A 17,007-nucleotide genomic window follows, 5' to 3' on the forward strand; every position below is an offset into this window, starting at 1 on the left:
TCATCCCACCTCTGCCTCTGAGTGCTGAGATTAAAGGTTTGCTTTGCTTTGCTACACAGTCTCAAGTAGCACAGGCTGGCATGAAATGTCTTATGTACCCAAGGTCAAGTGACTTAATCTTCCTCAGGTTCAGTTTCTTCATCTATAATGATGACATTAAATTAATATTCAAGTTATAAAATTTCAAAGATTACAAAAAGTAATGTTAGCTGGGCCTGATGATGCAGGCCTTTAATTCCAGATTATTGTGGGGCTGAGGCAGGTAGGTCATAAATTCAGGACCTGAGATGTACAGAGTTTAAGGCCAGCTTGGGCCACTAAATGAGACCTTGTCTCAAAATAAAAAAACTAAGCCAGGTGTGGTGGCAAATGCTTTTAATCCCAGCACTCAGGAGGCTGAGGTAGGAGAATTGTCATGAGCTAGAAGCCAGCCTGAGACTACGGAGCAATTTCCAGGTCAGCCTGGGGTAGAGTGAGACCCTACCTCAAAAAGCAAAATTAGAGTTAAATAAATTCTGGGCATGGTGACTCATATATTTATTCCCAGCATTTGGGAAGCTGAGATAGGAAGATCACTGTAAGTTGAAGGCCAACCTGTGCTACAGAGTGAATTCAGCACATCAGCCTAAGTACGAATGAGACCCTGCCTCAAAAAAGACAACAAAAAAGTCAGGCCTGGTGGCGCACTCCTTTAGTTCCAGCCCTTCAGAGACAGAGAGAGAAGGATCACCATGAGTTTGAGGCCAGCCTGAGACTACATAGTACATTCCAGGTCAGCCTGAGCTAGAGTGAGACCCTACCTCAAAATAAAAAAGACAACAAAAATGTAATAGTGAAATACTCAGGGCAGGAGAGATGGCTCAGCAGTTAAAGGCATTTGCTTGAAAAGTCTGATAGCCTGGGTTTGATTCTATAGTACCCAATTAAGCTAAATGAACAAAGTGGTGCATGCATTTGGAGTTTATATGCAGTAGCTAGAGGCGCTAGCATGCCCATTCATTCTCTCTCTCCCTCTGTCTGTCTCTCCTGCTTGCAAATAATATACATATAAACAAAGCAGGGCATGGTGGTACATGCCTTTAATCCCAGCACTCAGGAGGCAGAGGTAGAAGGATCGTTGTGAGTTCAAGGCCACCCTGAGACTACATAGTGAATTCCAGGTCAGCCTGAGCTAGAGTGAGACCCAACCTCAAAAAACAAACAAAACAAAACAAAAAATTCCTCCCTTGGTCAAGTGGTGGTACATGCCTTTAATCTTAGCACTCAGGAAGCTGCTTACCATGAATTTGAGGCCAGCCTGAGCTTCAGGATGATTTCCAGGCCATCCCAAGCTAGAGTTAGACACTGTTTAAAAAACAACAAGGGCTGAAGGGATGGCTTAGCAGTTGAAGTGCTTGCCTGCAAAGCCAAAGGACCCAGGTTCCATTCCCCAGTACCCATGTAAGCCAGACGCACGAGGTGGTGCATGCATCTGGAGATTTTTGGCAGTGGCTGGAGGCCCTGGCACACCTAGTCTCTCTCTCAAATAAATTAAATAAAATGTTTAAACAACAATAAAACAAACACAAAAAATACCTCTCTCAGCCAGGTACATTAAAGAGGCTAAGGTAGGAGGGTCACCGTGAGTTCTTGGTCAGCCTGGGCTAGTATGAAATCCTATTTCGAAACAAACAAACAACAAAAAGCCCCAAACCAAGAGCAACAACCTTTTGGCATCTGGTACTCATCCCAGGAAATATGATTAATTTGATTATCTGGCCAATAGCAATCAGGCCAGCAAAAGCTTGCAACCTTCCCAGATTAATCTACATTGGCTTCCTGGAAGAAGTTGTATTTCTGTCTCATTTTAACCTGAGGCCAACTCCCCCTGAGTCTGTGTGGTTGCACCAAGGCATGCATGGAGCATATTGGGAGAAGGGAGAGCAATCGGAGTAGGGAGAGTTGCCTCAGCCTGGGTGGGGCACGGGTCAGGTCAGGTCTGAATCCGGGCTGGTCTCCAGACCTCGTTCTCAGAGGATGTCTCAGCAGCTTGCCTGGGTACCTTGGATGATAAACAGGTTGTCACCCTCCATCCACGCCCCGAGTGAACCTGGTACACTCTGGCAAAGCCAAGGATAGGCACGGAGACTCATCTATAAATACACGGTGACTCAGCTTGGTGCTCTGGCAAGAGAGCTAGTCTTGTTTATGACCCTTTTCTGGGGGTGTGGGGATACACTTCAGCTCCAGGAAGGCCGTCCCCCCAGGCTCAGACCTCCCATTTTCTCTGCAGGTTAGCTTGAGGGCCTGGGGTCAGACCCACTTGGCTTAGTGGCGGGTTGGTTGGAGGAATCCCAGAGGCCTGGCCACTACTCTGGGCTCATGCAGGAAATGGGACTTGTGACTCCCTCCACCTGTGAGGCGGTGGCCTGGTGACCTGGCACATGGGGTTTAGGTGATGGGAAGATGTGAGCTCCAGTCTCAGTTTTATCCCTTCAATGATACAGTTTAATGATGTGACTTTCAATTAGCCAATTCACTTCTCTGAGCCTCAGTTTCCTGAGCTGCACAGTGAGGCTGAGGATGGAACCTGGGGTCGGCTTGAGAGGAGATGAGAAGCGGTCCCAGGAAGGGCTGGGCACTGCCATGGGCAGCCCAGCCCCAGTTCAGGACAGGCTCACACCTCAGGTTAGGCTCCTCCACTCCAGGATGGTGGGGGTGGCTGTCTCTTTCAGAGAGCTATTTAGGGAGCCAGTGCTCACCCCTAAACCTGAACCACTTCTCTGTCTCCCAGATAAAGAGCCAGGTCATGAAGAAAACAAGACAGTCCGCTAAGTCCATCAGGAAAGGGCGCAACCCTGCTATTTTTCAAACACTCACCATGTGCCAACGGCTGTCACGGACGTCATCGCCCCGTGTGAGGCTTCAGCCACCAGCAAGGTCCAGTGCCTCCCCAGGAGGGGCCCCATGTCAGCAGCTGAACAGCAGAGCTGAGCTCTGAACCTGGGTCCCAGCACCTCCCAGGTGTTGCTGTGAAAGCCACACACACACACACACACACACACACACACACACGTTTGTTTGTTTATTTGTTCATTTGTTTGTTTGTTTGAAATAGGGTCTCCCTCTAGTCAAGGCTGACCTGGAATTCACTATGTCGTCTCAGGGTAGCCTTGAACTCCTACCTCTGCCTACCGAGTGCCACCACGCCCAGCTGCTGCTGCTTCCTCCTCCTCTTCCTCCTCTTCCACTTCCTCTTCCTTTTCTGCAGGGAGAGGGAGAGAAAGAATGGATATACCAGGGCCTTTGGCCACTACAAACAAACACCAGATGCATGCACCACTTTGTGCATCGGACTTTACGTGGGTTCTGGGGAATTGAACCTGAGTCATTAGGCTTTGCAGGCAAGTGCCTCAGCTGCTGAGCTATTTATCCAGCCTGCAGTCTTTTAAAATTTAACTTAATTTAATTTATTGGAGAGAGAGAGAGAGAATGGGTGTGCCAGGGCCTGTAGTCACTGCAAACAAACTCCAGAATCATGCCACCTTGTGCACCTGGCTTATGTGGGTACTGGGAAATTGAACCTGGGTTCTTAGGCTTCTCAGCTAAGTGCCTCAGCTGCTAAGCCATTTCTCCAGCCCTCACAGTATTTTTTTTATTTGTTTTGTTTATTTATTTATTTGAGAGTGACAGAGAGGAGGAGGAGAGAGAGACTGAGAGAGAGAGAAAGAATGGGCACGCCAGGGCTTCCAGCCACTGCAAACAAACTTCAGACGTGTGCGCCCCCTTGTGCATCTGGCTAACGTGGGACCTGGGGAATCCAGCCTCGAGCTGGGGTCCTTAGGCTTCACAGGCAAGCGCTTAACTGCTAAACCGTCTCTCCAGCCCCCTCACAGTATTTTTTATTTATTTATTTATTTATTTTTGATCTTTCAAGGTAGGGTCTCACTCTGGCTCAGGCTGACCTGGAATTAACTATGTAGTCTCAGGGTGGCCTCGAATTTACGGCAATCCTCCTACCTCTGCCTTCCTAGTGCTGGGATTAAAGGCGTGCACTACCACGCCTGGCTCCTCCCCGCCCCCCCCATCAGTCTTCTTTTTTAATTAATTAATTTATTTATTTATTTGAGAGAGAGGCAGACAGATATATATACAGAGAGCATGGGCGCACCAGGAGCCTTTAGCACTCCAAATGAACTCCAGGTGCATGAATCACCATGTACACCTGGCTTATGTGGGTAATGTGGGTACTGGGGAATCAAACCTAGGTCCTTAGGTTTCATAGGCAAGCACCTTAATCGTTAAGCCATCTATCCAGCCCGCAAATTCTTTTATTATTGTTATTATTATTATTGTTGTTTATTTATTTGAGAGTGACAGAGAGAGAAAGAAAGAGAATGGGTGCACCATAGCCTCCAGCCACTGCAAACAAACTCCAGATACCTGCGCCACCTTGTGCACCTGGCTTACGTGGGTCCTGGGGAATCAAGCCTCAAACTGGGGTCCTTAGGATTCACAGACAAGCGCTTAACCACTAAGCCATCTCTCCAGCCCCTATTTTATTATTTTTTACAAGCAAGCACCTTTAATCGCTGATCCATCTCCCTAGCCACAAAGTCTTTTGAGAAAGTATTTCCACATGGTGTGGTGGTGCACGCCTTTAATCTCAGGACTGAGAGGCAGAGGTAAGAAGATTATCCTGAGTTCAAGATCACCCTGAGACTACATAGCGAATTCCAGGTCAACCTGGGCTAGAGTGAAACCCTTCCTCAAAAAAAAAAAAAGTGTGTGTGGGGGGAAGGAGTGCTGAGAGATTGCTTAGTGGTGCTTGCCTACAAAGTCAAAGGACCCAGGTTCAATTCCCCAGTACCCATGTAAGCCAGATGCTTACAAGGTGGTACATGCATCTGGAGTTCATTTGCAGCAGCTCTCTTTGTGTGGCCATTCTCTCTTTCTCCCTCTTTTTCATTCTCTCTCAAATAAACATATAAAATATTTTTTTAAATAAAGGGGGGGGTGCTGGAGGGATGGCTTAGTGGTTAAGGTGTTTGCCTGCAAAGACAAAGGACACAGGTTTGATTCTCCAAGACCCACATTAGCCAGATGCACAAGGGGGTGCACACATCTGGAGTTCATTTGCAGTGGCTGGAGGCCCTGTCACACTCATTCTCTCACTCTCTCCCTGTTTCTCTGTCAAATAAATAAATAAATAAAAATTATATATATGTATGTAGGTATGTAGGTATGTATGTATATTTTAAAGCATTTACAGGTTGGAGAGATGGCTTAGTGGTTAAGGCATTTGCCTGAAAAGTCAAAGGACACAGGTTCAATTCCCTAGGACCCACCTAAGCCAGATGCACAAGGTGGTGCATGCGTCTGGATTTTGTTTGCAGAGGCTGGAGACTTTGGCCTGCCCATTCTCTCTCTCTCTATCACTGTGCCTCTTTCTCTCTCTCTCTCAAATAAATAAATAAAGATACTTTAAAAAAATAAAAAAGCGTTTAGTTGTTTATTTGCATGTGTGTGATGTGTGCGCATGCGTGCACGTGCACGAGTCTTGCCAATGTAAACGAATGCTAGTAGACCCTGCGCCACTTTGTGTTCTGCTGTACCTGCTGCTGGGGATTGAGCCCCAGGCCAGCAGGCTTTGCAAGCAAGCATTTCACCCACTGGACATCTCCCCGGCCCCACATGATATCTTATAATATGTACCACAGCACCAGGAAGGGGGCCAAGGAAGGGACAACAGGAAGAGAATGAGGGAGGATCCAGGGTCTCAGCAACAACCAGGATCAGTGAGAGAACCCGGAAGAGGGGTGCAGTGGGGGTTGGTTGGAAAGAACTTTTGTCTTTGAGTTGACTGCTCTGTGAGGTCAACCGGCAGGCAGAGGAAAAAGTACAGCTGGACCCATGAGAAAGATGGAGCTCAAGACCGTCTGGAATGACATCTGAATTTATAATCCCTCAAACCGTCTTCTGCCTGCCATTGAGAGCCAACTCTGGAGCATTCTATTCAGGGCACACATGCAGTGACCGCTCTGCCGAAAAGTCTGCTTCCAGGGTTGAGGAGATGGTTCCATGGTTAAAGACGCTTGCTTACTCTGCCAGGAATGGTGGTGCATGCTTTTTTGTTTATTTTTGCTTATTTCCTTGAGATCAACAAACAGAGAGAGAAAGAGGGAAATAGAGAGAGAGATAGAGAATGATCACACTAGGGCCTCCAGCCACTGCAAACGAACTCCAGACGCTAACATGGGTCCTGAAAAATCGAGCCTCAAACTGGAGTCCTTAGGCTTCACAGGCAAACGCTTAATCGCTAAGCCATCTCTCCAGCCCAGTGGCGCAAAGTCTTGATCCGAGCACTAGGGAGGCTAAGGAGGAAGGAGCAAGGTCAATGTGAATTCAAGACCAGCCTGAGACTACATAGTGAATTCCAGGTCAGCCTGGACTATAGCGAGACCTTACCTTGCAAAAAAAGAGAAAAGCTTGGTACCTACCAGCCCAGGTTTGACTTCCCAGTACCCACAGAAGCCAGATGGTCTCCATGTGGCATTCAATTTCACCAGTAACAGACCCTGGCACATGCCTCTGTGTGTGTGGGGGGGCGCACATACATAAACATGCACGTGCACACAGTTTTGTTTTTTTCAAGGTAGGGTTTCACCCTAACACAGGCTAAACTGGAATTCACTATGTCTCAGGGTGGCCTTGAACTCACGGTGATTCTCCTACCTCTGTCTCCCAAGTGCTGGGATTAACAGCATGGGCCACCATGCCCAGCTAAAAAAGAAATTTTTTTTTAATGCAAGAGAATGAGAGCAAGAAGGAGAGAGAATTGGCGTGTCAGGGCCTTCACAACTGCAGTCAAACTCCAGACCTCTGTGCCATCTTGTATACATGTGTGACCTTGCATGCTTGTGTCATCTTGTACTTCTGGCTTAAGTGGGACCTGGAGAGTCAAACATGGGTCCTTAGGCTTTGCAGGCAAGTGCCTTAACCATTAAGTTAACTATCTGGGCTCCCAAATTATTATTATTATTATTATTTTGGTTTTTCGAGGTAGGGTCTCTAGCCCAGGCTGACCTGGAATTCACTATGGAGTCTCAGGGTGGCCTCAAACTCATGGCAATCCTCCTACCTCTGCCTCCCAATTGCTGGGATTAAAGGCACATGCCACCATGCCTAGCTGTTTTTTTTTTTTTTGTTTGTTTGTTTATTTCAAATTTTTATTAACAACTTCCATGATTATAAAAAATACCGCATGGTAATACCTTCCCTCCCCTACTTTCCCCTTTGAAACTCCATTCTCCATCATATCCCCTCCCCATCTCAATCAGTCTCTCTTTTACTTTAATGTCATGATCTTTTCCTCCTATTTTGATGGTCTTGTGTAGGTAGTGTCAGGAAGGCACTGTAAGGTCATGGATATCCAGGCCATTTTGTGTCTGGGGGGAGCACATTGTAAGGAGTCCTACCCTTCCTTTGGCTCTTACATTCTTTCCACCACCTCTTCCGCAAGAGACCCTGAGCCTTGGAAAGTGTGTTAGAGATATTGCAGTGCTGAGCACTCCTGTCACTTCTTTCCAGCACCATGATGCCTTCTGAGTCATCCCAAGGTCACTGCCATCTGAAAAGAGAAGATTCTCTACCAAAAGTGAGAATAGCATTAATATAAGGGTGTGAACATTAACAGAAGTGCTTACTGGGCAGTTTGATAAGCATAGTATATCCATTTAGCCAGACAGCAGCAGACGTTAACACCCCTAGGGCTCATGACTACCCCTGTTGTAAGTTTTCAGTATCAGGGTTGTATTCCCTCCCATGGAGCGGGCCTCCAGTCCAATTAGAGGGCAGTTGGTTTCCACCATGGCAGATGTGCCACTATTGCACCCGTTGGCTCATTTGTCCTGGCTGGCCAGATATAAGGCTTGCAGTGTCCACTGTTGAGTATCTTCACTGGTAATTTCTCTCTCTCTCCCATTGAACTGCATGTAGAATTGCTTCTTCAAGCTTTCTGTCAGCTGGTCTACATGGAGGAGGTTATCAGCTCAGTTCCAGCAGGATTTCTCTGTGGCCTTCTGGCCCAAGTATGTGGAGTCTAAAATAACTGTTTTTAAAAGTCTGTTTCTAGCTAGGCATAGTGGCTCATAACTGTAATTCTAGCACTTTGCAAGCAAGTGCCTTTAATCACTGAGCAAGCTCCCCAGCCCTGATCCTACCACTTTGGAGGCTGAGGGAGGAGGATCACTATGAATTTGAGACCAACCTGGGCTATAGATGAAACCCTGTCTCAAAAAAAAAAAAAAAAAAGGGGCTTAGTGGTTAAGGTGATTACCTGAAAAGCCTAAGGTCATGGGTTAGATTCCTCAGCACTCACATAAAGCCAGATGCACAGTGGTGCGTGTCTGGAGTTCATTTTCAGTGGCTAGAGGCCCTGGCACGCCCATTCTCTCTCTCTCTCTCTCTCTCTCAAATAAATAGATAAACAATTTAAAAATTTTAATTTCTTAAATTTTTAAAACATAATTTATTTGAGAGAATGGGCACCCCAGGGCCTCCAGCCACTGCAAATGAACTCCAGATACACATGCCATCTTGTACATCTGGCTTATATGGGTCCTGGGGAATCAAACCTGGGTCCTTTGGCTTTGCTGGCAAGTGCCTTAACTGCTAAGCCATCTCTCCAGCCCTAAATAAAAATAAATAATAATAATTATAAAAAAAAATCTTTTAAGCATGGTAGCACACACCTTTAAATCCCAGCACTAGGGAGGCAGAGGTAGGAGGCTTGTCATGAGTTCAAGACCACTCTGAAACTACATAGTGAATTTCAGGTCAGCCTGGGCTAGAGGGAAACCCTACCTCAGTGGTGGTGTGGGGGGAGGAACACCCATTTTTCTCTTTTTCTTTTTTTAAGGACTCTGAGCAAGGTGTAGTGGCACACACCTTTAACTCTAGCATTCGGGAGGCGGAGGCAGGAGGATTTCTGTGAGTTTAAGACCAGCCTGAGACTATATAGTGAATTCCACATCAGCCTGGGCTACAGCAAAATCCTACCCCGATAAACCAAAACCAATAAATAAATAAAGGAGACAGAAGCTTATCTGTGGATATAGCTCAGTATCAGAGTGCTTGTCTAATCTGTGCCAGGCCCTGAGTTTGATCCCCAGTTCTAACACTGCTGCTCTGGTTCCCTTACCCTGCCACCTCCCACCACGATGAGTGACAGGGCAAGAAGGCCTTACCAGGTGCCAGCGCCTTGACAGTTGACTCCCCAGCCTCCAGAGCTGTCATGGGAGTTGGCCCCCAGCCTGGAGAAGTCTGCCATGAAATAGAAGGAATGATGGTCTCACTAGTTAACCAGCGTGTGGCATGGAACAGGATGGTGAGATACCTAGCGTGCATCTATGCAGCACTGTATGTAAAACATGGAAGAAGACTAGGGGTGAAAAGCAAATGGCAGATCAGCTCAGAAATCAGGACCCAAGCTCCATGGTGGGCACACAAGATAGCGCAGAAACGTGCCCTAGCCACTAGCTCCCTGAAGATGCCAGGCTCCAGCCAACATCATCAGCCAGTCATATGAATGCCTGGCTCTTCTGTTGGCTCACTTACTCATCCTGGAGGTGGCTGATGCCAAGAAGGGCAGAGATAACTGTCCCCAAAGCCAGGTAGTTCTGGCACAGCTGTGGCTCATGACACAGCCCCAGGTCACCGGAACTGTATGTTCCAGGAGGAGCTTTCGGGGGCTTTGGACAAATTGTCCTCCAGGGCATGGTTTCCTCAGCTGTAAAATGGAACCACAGTGGTCCTGTCAGGGAGCGTGGTGATGTTTAAGAGAGATAATATACACACAGTGTTCTTTTGGAGGTTTTGTTAGTTTTTTTTTCTCCCCCCCCCCCTCCAGGTAGGGTCTCACTCTGGCCCAGGCTGACCTGGAACTCAGTATGTAGTCTCAGGGCGGCCTTGAACTCACAATGATCCTCCTACCTCTGCCTCCCGAGTGCTGGGATTAAAGGTGTGAGCCACCACACCCGGCTTTTTTTTTGTTAGTTTTAATTTAAATATTTTTTTGTTATGAAAGAGAGAGAGAGAGAGTTGGCATGCCAGGATCTCTAGCCACTGTAATGGAACACCAGATGCTTGTGCCACCTTGTGAGCATGTGAGACCTTACATATGTATCACCTTGTGCGTCTAGCTTACGTGGGATCTGGGGAGCCCAACATGGGTCCTTAGGCTTTGCAGGCAAGTGCCTTAACCATGAAGCTATCTCTCCTGCCTAAATTATATATATATATTATTTGAAAGAAAAAGAATGACATGCTAGGGCTTCTTGTGGCTGCAAACAAACACCAGATGCATATGGCACTTTGTAAATCTGGATTTTTGTGGGTACTGGAGAATCAAAACCAGGCCAGCTGGCTTCGCAAACAAGTGCTTTTAACTACTGAGCCATATCCCCATTCCCTGCTTGTTTTTAGAGGAAGGGTCTCACTCCAGCCCATGCAGACCTGAAAGTCACTCTAAAGCCTAGGCTGGGGCTGATTAAAGGTGCCTGCTTGAAAACGCTGTTGGCCTGGATTCAATTTCCCAGTGCCTACACAAAACAAATGCACAAAATGGCACATACATCTGCAGTTCATTTGTAGTGACAAGAGACCCTAGCATTCTCTCTGTGTGTGTCTCTCTCCCTCTCCCTTTTTTTTCCTTGCAAGAGAATAAATAAAAATATTTAAGGGTGGAGAGATGGCTTAGTGATTAAGGTGCTTGACTGTGAAGCCCGAGGACCCAGGTTTGATTCTCCAGATCGCCACATAAGCCAGATGCACAAGGTGGCACATGCATCTGGAGTTTGTTGCAGTGGCTAGAGGCCCTGGTGTGCCCATTCTCTCTCCCTCCCTTTCTCTCTGTCTCAAATAAAAATAAATAAAAATTTAAAATCTAAATTGGCCTTGAACTCACAGCATTCCTTCTACCTCAGGCTCCCAAATGCTGGGATTGTAAGTGTGAGCGACCACGCCCATCTAGTGTTGTACTTTGTATAATAGATTTTCAATGCCACCTAATAGTAAAAATAAATAAAGCCTACTAAATTGTATACTTAATATGAGGAAGATGTGATCCAGCATAAGTACTGCTGTAGGTGGGAGGAGAACTACTAAAGGTTTTTGGTCCTTGGGTGCACTGCCCCGTATTTGAGGAAAGAAAGGCTAGGTTACCACACCCACTATTCACTAGACACATTTCCCAATGACTCTTGTGCTTTATACAGATTATTTAATTTGCTCTTTCAAAAGCCCAAAGTAAGTTTTCTTTTAGGTTTTTAAAAACTTTATTTTTGTTCTTGAGACAGGGTCTTATACAACCCAGGTTGGCTTCAAACTCAAATCCTCCTACCTTAACCTTCAGAGTGCTGAGATTATAGGCATGTGCCACCATGCCAAACTAACAGATTTAGGTTACATAGAAGAATTCAAAACCTTTCTTGGGGGGCTGGAGAGATGGCTTAGTGGTTAAGCGCTTGCCTGTGAAGCCTAAGTACCCTGGTTCAAGGCTTGATTCCCTAGGACTCACGTTAGCCAGATGCCCAAGGGAGCACACACATCTGGAGTTCATTTGCAGTGGCTGGAGGCCCTGGCACACCCATGCCCATTCTCATTCTCTCTCTCTGCCTCTTTCTCTGTCTGTCGCTCTCAAATAAATAAATAAAAATAAAGAAAAAAACAGTTTTAAAAAAAATTTACTTATTTATTTTATTTGAGAAAGAGACCAAAAAAAAAAGAGGCAGAAAGAGAGTGCCCCAGGGCCATCAGCCACTGTAAACGAATTCCATCCGCATGCGCCCCCCTTGTGCATCTGGCTTGCATGGGTCCTAGGGAATGGAACCTGTGTTCTTTGCTTTTGCAGGCAAACACCTCAACCACTGAGCCATCTCTCCAGCCCTCAAAATCATTTTCCTCCCAGGTGACAGTGTGGAAACAAGCTGAAGGGCGTATTTCCTCTGTCACTGGTCTGAGTCCAAAGGCTGCACTCTGAGCCTTAACCTGCTACGGGGCTTCTCTGTGCCCCTTCTGACTTTGACAGCCTACAGTTCCAGGAGTGGGCTTCCTCCTGGGGGCCTGACCTGACGCTGTGCTCATGAGCTTGGATCCCTGGAAGGACAGCGCTCTGCCCTAAGGACACTAGGAAGATGCCTGCCCTGAGCTTGACTTCCTGCAGGAATTTCACACTTCTCCAGACCCTAGACTGCAGGTGGAGGGTGTCTGGCAGCACAAGGAGCCAAGTGCTGCCTGCTGAGGCTGGAAAGGATCACTCCCACCTGTTCCGCCGCCCCACCCTCCCCACCTCTGCACCTCGGGGCTGGAATGCTAGCTCCCAGGCTGTGGGGCCCTGTGGGTATTAATAACTGGGCTCTGAGCTTGTGCTGATAAGAAAGACATCCATCCGCTGGCAGCCAAGTCTTGAGAGTTGCCTACTCTCAGACCTTCCGGCAGGGCACAATATGTCACCATGGTAACCCTGTTATGAATGCCAAAAGGTGCCACCCACATTGTCTCATTCACTCCCATGGTTGTCCCTTCAGATACTTCTAGAATTTCCAGTTTTGGGGAAACTGAGGCTCCTGAGAGGTCAAGTGAGATCAAGGTCAAGTAGCAGAGTAGATCCCCAGATCCCATTGCTAGCAACACCAAGCCCTTGTCTCTGTGTCCAGCCCTGGAGAACCCAGAGCTGAGCAGTACACATCCTTGAATTTCCAGGAACCCAGGGGACCGATGTGGCAAGCAGGGGTGTGGGTGTGGAGATGAACTTCCAGGAAGTGCCTTTCCAGTGGATGGACAGCAGGGCCAGGCATATTGGCCCAAGCCTTCAGACAGCCCCAGGGGGTCGGGGACAGGGCCAGGCTGGGAAAGGGGCCCTCCCCAGGCTTCTTGGGTGGGGAATCAGGTGCTGGAAGCAGTTGCCCCGGCCCAGGGATGACATAGCACTGCAGGCAGAGGAAAGGGCCTTCTCTCTTCCAGGCTCTTTGGATCTGCCTCCTTGCTGCCCTCCTGAGGTGCTTCAGTGTTTGAAGTCTTCCAGGAAGAAGGTGGATCTCAGGGAGAGGAGATAAGCAGTCCCACTTGTCCTGGGCCTCCTGTAAGCAAGCACCTTCAACCTCTGAGCCTTCTCTCTAGCCCCATGCCCGGGTTTTATGCAGTTCTGGGAATCAAGCTCAGGGCTTTGTGCATGCTAGGCAAGCACTGCCCCCTTCCTTGAAAAACCAAAAAGAAAAAAGAGAAGTTAAAAAAAAGAAAGAAAGAAAAAGAAGATAGAGTAACAGAGAGAGAATGGGCACACCAGGGCCTCTAGCTACTGCAAACTCCAAACGCATGTGCCACTTTCTGCATCTGGCTTTCGTGGTTACTGGGGAATTGAACTGGGCTGGTTTGACTTTGCAAGCAAGAGCCTTAACCGCTGAGCCATCTCTCCAGCTCCCAAGCCCTTTTAAATTATTTTTTGTTTGTTTTTAAAATATTTTATTTTTATTTATTTATTTATTTGAAAGAGAGAAAGAGGGAGAGAGAATGCATGAGCCAGGGCCTCCAGACACTGCAAATGAACTCCAGACGCATGCGCCCCCTTGGGCATCTGGCTAATAGAACCTGGGTCCTTTGGATTTGCAGGAAATTGCCTTAACCACTATTCCATCCCTCCAGCCCTAATTATTCTTTAAGTTTTAACAACTTTATTTTTTGGTGAGATTTCTTTTTAAACTTATTTGTGTGTGTGTGTGTGTGTGTGTGTGTGTGTGTGTGTGAGAGAGAGAGAGAGAGAGAGAGAGAGAGAGAGAGAGAGAGAATATATACCAGGGCCTCCAAATGAACTCCAGACACCTATGCCACTTTGCGTGTCTATGTTTCAGGAAATTGAACCCCAAATGGCAGACTTTGCAAGCAAGTGCCTTTAACCACTGAGCCATCTCCCACCCCCATTTTTTTCTGAGGTAGGGTCTCACTCTAGCCAAGGCTGAACTGGTATTCACTATGTAGTCTCAGGCTGGCCACTCACAGTAATCCTCCTAGCTCTGCCTCCAGAGTGGTGGGATTAAAGGTGTGAGCCACCACACCTAACTACTTTATTTTTTGAAATACGATCTCACTAAACCAAAAGCTCCATGATTCAGTTAGTCTAGCTAACCAGCAAGTCCCAAAGACCCGCCTATCTCCACCTACTCAGTGTAAGAATGCTGCCTCCTCAGTGCTGGGAATGCCACCTCAGTGGTGGGTGACCACTGCTATGGGTGGCATTTTTACGTGGGTGCTGAGGGTACAAGCTCAGATCCTCATCCCACTCAATCATTTCCCTAGCTCAGAGCCACGTGGCCTCTTCATACAGGGCTTGTGAAGCCATGTCCAAAAATTCCAGGAGCCTTGACTCTACTGTGACTTATCAGGAACCTAGGTTACTGAGTCTCCATTTCTTCATCTATAAAATGGTCTGTCAGCACGACCCACTTGACAGGCCTCTTGTGAGATAAAGGACGTGACTCCAGCAACATCCCCAGACCAAGGACGTGACTCTGGCCATGTCTGCGAATTCAAGCCTGCTTTATTTAGGCAGGAGCAGCAGCCGCGCTCATGGAACACGCCACCAGGGGGCAGGATTGTAACATCCAAGTTCCCACCCGTCTAAACCATGAATTTCATTTTTCTTTTCTTTTTATTCGTTTTTCGAGGTAGGGTCTCACCCTAGCTCAGGCTGACCTGGAATTCACTATGTAGTCTCAGGGTGGCCCCGAACTCATGGCGATCCTCCTACCTCTGCTTCCCGAGTGCTGGGATTAAAGGCGTGCGCCACCACACCCGGCCAGTATTTCATTTTTGACTGCGTTTGTTTTACTTCACAAAAAAAAAAAAATCAAATATGCAAACGAGTACAATGGACCTTATGTGCTCATCACTAGATTTCAACAGCCAACAATATTCTGCTAATCTTTCTTGTTTTTGTTAGCTATGCTGTTCGTGAAAGGTACCCCACCCCCACACACTCTAAGTAGGGTCTCCCTCTAGCCCAGGCTGACCTGGAATTCACTATGTAGTCTCAGGGTGGCCTTGAACTCATGATGATCCTCCTACCTCTGCCTCCCAAGGGCTGGGATTAAAGGTGTACACCACCACACCCAGACTCTGCTTTTTTGTTGTTTTCTCTCCTGAAGACAGGATCTCATGTAGTCAAGGCTAACCTCAAACTATGTAGCCAATGATCACCTTCAACCCCTGATCCTGCCTCCAAAGTGCCAGCATTCCATCTCCACACCTAGCATTAAATGCGTCTTTTGCCTGTTGACTCACTTGAATTATAACTAAAAGACTGTATTGCATTTGGTAAGTCTCTTGAATTTCTTGTAATTTGTGTGTACACACGCAGGATCTCTTGCTGCTGCAAAGGAATGCCCTTCTGGCTTTATGTGGGTGGCTGGAGAATTGAACTGCAGGCTTTGCAAGTGCCTTTAACTGCTGAGCCACCTCCCCAGTTCCTGTTGCTGCTGCTGAGACAGAGTCTCCTGTAGCCTATGCTCGCTCGCATGCTTTAATGTCCTATCCTCACCCATGCAAGCACTAACCAGGCCCAACCCTGCTTAGCTTCTGAGACCAGAGGAGACTGGACAGGTTGTAGACCTAGAAAAATGTTCTTCCTTCCCTTTTTCTGTTGTTGAGCTAGTGTCTCACTATACAGCCCAAGGTGGCCTTGAACTTGAAAGTGCTCTGCTTCACCATCCCTAGTGCAGGAAATACTAGCTCTATCCCCCCTACCCCGCCCCCATGCACACATACTTTTACTTTCAGTCTATGAATGAATTGGGGAAAGCAGGGGGCTTTCCTGTAGGGCCTCACACATTCTGAATGTGACTGATTATGGTCTTTTGTCTTTCCTCGAGTTTTGCTCAACCAGGGATTAGAGCTTGGCTTGATTAGGTTTGGATGCCTTCTTGCTTTTCTTAGGCAAAAGTACTTCCTGAGCTGGGTGTGGTGGTGAAACACCTTTCTTTGATTCCCCAGCACGGGTGGCTGAGATAGCAAGATCACTGTGAGTTCTGGACCAACGAGAAGACTATTTCCATCCAGGTCAGCCTGGGCTGAAGTGAGCCCCTACCTCAAAAAAGCAAAACCAAAACAAACACAACTTCCTGAGGGTTCTATATCACCCTATATGATTTTTTTTTTCTTTTTTAGTTTTTCAAGGTAGCAATCTCACTCTGGCTCAGGCTGACCTGGAATTCACTATGTAGTCTCAGGCTAGCCTCGAATTCACAGTGATTCTCCTACCCCTGCTTCCCAAACACTGTTTGATTTTGTTTGGTTAGTGGGTTCAGGCTGTGTTTGCTTAAACTCTGCATTACTCGGTTCCCCAGCAAATTTCACCCAAACGTTTTCGAATCTTTCTATGCTCATTGCTCAGACTCATTATTTCCTTAGGGTTTGTAAACTGTGCTTCAATCTAATATTTTCTTCATTTGTTAGTTGAAATTATTATGTAGATAGTAGCTTCTTCATTTAGTGATCTGGAATATAAAGCATAAAAGACAGGAAAGCTGTTTCTTGTGTTTTTTTTTTTTGTTTGTTTTTTTGAGGTAGGGTCTTGCTTTAACTGCTAAGCCATCTCTCCAGCCCTAGAAGTCTAGGATTTGACTCAGAGTTACTGGATAAAAGGTAAATTCATTGGTCATGTAGCCGCTATTTTGTCAAATTCCCTGGATACATCACATCATTTTGTCTCCCTATGAGCATTATATGAGATGTAAGACACCAGCCTTGGGGATATTTTGATTCCCTAAGAGGTGTAGTAGACTGCAGAGATGAATCACAGATTCATGACCCCAGGAACTCTCTGTCCAGCAGAAAGGAAACAAATAATGATGTAAGGCAGCAGGCAGATAGGTTCACCCTGAATTTAACAAAGTTTATAAACTTCAGAGTCATTTGTAGACCCTTTCCCTGCCACATGGCCATTTTTATAATCTTTTTCCTAAAGAGGACACCCCA

This window comes from Jaculus jaculus, chromosome 5 (genome assembly GCF_020740685.1).
Source record: "Jaculus jaculus isolate mJacJac1 chromosome 5, mJacJac1.mat.Y.cur, whole genome shotgun sequence".
Lineage (NCBI taxonomy): Eukaryota > Metazoa > Chordata > Mammalia > Rodentia > Dipodidae > Jaculus > Jaculus jaculus.